The sequence below is a fragment of the Arachis ipaensis genome, chromosome B06, assembly GCF_000816755.2.
Source record: "Arachis ipaensis cultivar K30076 chromosome B06, Araip1.1, whole genome shotgun sequence".
In the NCBI taxonomy this organism is placed as follows: domain Eukaryota; kingdom Viridiplantae; phylum Streptophyta; class Magnoliopsida; order Fabales; family Fabaceae; genus Arachis; species Arachis ipaensis.
This window is the reverse complement of record NC_029790.2, coordinates 63,924,816-63,926,645: the sequence shown is the minus strand read 5'-3', so window position 1 is coordinate 63,926,645 and position 1,830 is coordinate 63,924,816.

Below are 1,830 nucleotides of genomic sequence, written 5' to 3'. Positions count from 1 at the left end.
TCAAGTTATGATTGATTGAGTGCGAAGAGGTCAGGCTTGACAGCTTTGCGATTCCTTCATTTCTTCATGAGTTCTCCCACTTTGCATGCTTTTCTCCTCACTTCTTCCATCCAATACTTGCCTTATGAACCTGAAATCACTCAACAAACATATCAAGGTATCGAATGTAATTAAAGTGAATTGAATTTAGCTATTTTAAGGCCTAAAAAGTATGTTTTCACATTTAAGCACAAATCAAGGGAGAATTGCAAAACCATGCTATTTCATTGAATAAATGTGGGAAAATGTGATAAAATCCCCCAAATTAAGCACAAGATAAACCACAAAATTGGGGTTTATCAAATAGCTTGCCTAATTCCCCCAGTAACTAAAGTTGTTCAATCAATCAATCTCTGTGGGATTCGACCGCACTCTTGTGAGTTATTACTTGATGATAATTTGGTATACTTGCCAAAGACAAGTTCATTATAGTGATATAGTGAATTTTGGTCATCAAGTTTTTGGTGCCGTTGTCGGGGATTGATTTTGAATTGACAATGATTAAGTTGATGGGTATTTAGATTAAGAATTTTTCTTTACTTTGTTAATTACTTTAATTTCAGTTCCTTAATTTCTTTATTTCTTTTAGCACTTGAATTCTCAATTGTTCATTGTATATATATCCATTCTAACAAAAAGCACATTAACTGTTTGATGCTCTGCATCAACTAACTTGACTCACCCACCCTTCTCCCAAGAGGGTGTTCATCCTTGTTTTAGATTATGTTTTGTGTTGTGTATGATAAGGAGGAGAGGGGCTTTAACCTCCTACAATTCTGAACTTGAGAGGACATTTTGGAGATTGAAAAGAGAGGCAGTAGCAAGAGGTAAAATGGGGGTTGGTGAAGAAGAAGAAGAAGAAGAGAATCCAACTCAAAATATGGAAGGTGAAGCACACAATCATCCGGATGAACTAGTGGGAAACCATGCTCCCCCACAAGAAAGGAGAGTGCTAGGCTCTTATATCAATCCGAATCCTGGGAATTGTGGGAGTAGTGATGAGCGGATAATTTATACCCTTTTTGGCATTGTTTTTACATAGTTTTTAGTATGTTTAGTTACTTTTTATTATATTTTTATTATTTTTATTCAAAAATCACATTTCTGGACTTTACTATGAGTTTGTGTGTTTTTCTATGATTTCAGGTATTTTCTGGCTGAAATTGAGGGACCTCAGCAAAAATCTGATTCAGAGGCTGAAAAAGGACTGTAGATGCTGTTGGATTCTGACCCTCCTGCACTCGAAGTGAATTTTTTGGAGCTACAGAAGCCCAATTGGCACACTCTTAATTGCGTTTGAAAGTAGACATCCTGGGCTTTCCAGAAATATATAATAGTCCATACTTTTCTCTAGATTTGATGGCCCAAACTGGCATCCAAAGCCAGCCTAAAACATCTTGGCGTAAAACGCCTAAACTGGCATCATAATTGGAGTTAATTCAGTTAAGTCAGAATGAAGGGGTGACCCATGACAATCACCCAATCTTCGTTACTTGTAATAACCCTGATTTTCGAGTAGGTGAGATCTTTTCTGAAAGTACGGATTTCTCCGGAAGATCAGTAAAGGGAACACCTCTGATATATCATCAAGCATCTCAATCCTCATTGTCATTATGTCATCCTTAAGCTAGAACATCTTCAGAGGCAAGCTCGATAATGCAATCGTGAAGAACCTAGTTTTTGAACCGTATCGGTTGGCAGTTTTGATTCTAACTTTCGTAAATAGTCTCTGTTTGACGAACCGAACTCGATTCATGATAGAAGAGAGATAATAGTATAATATTATCATTA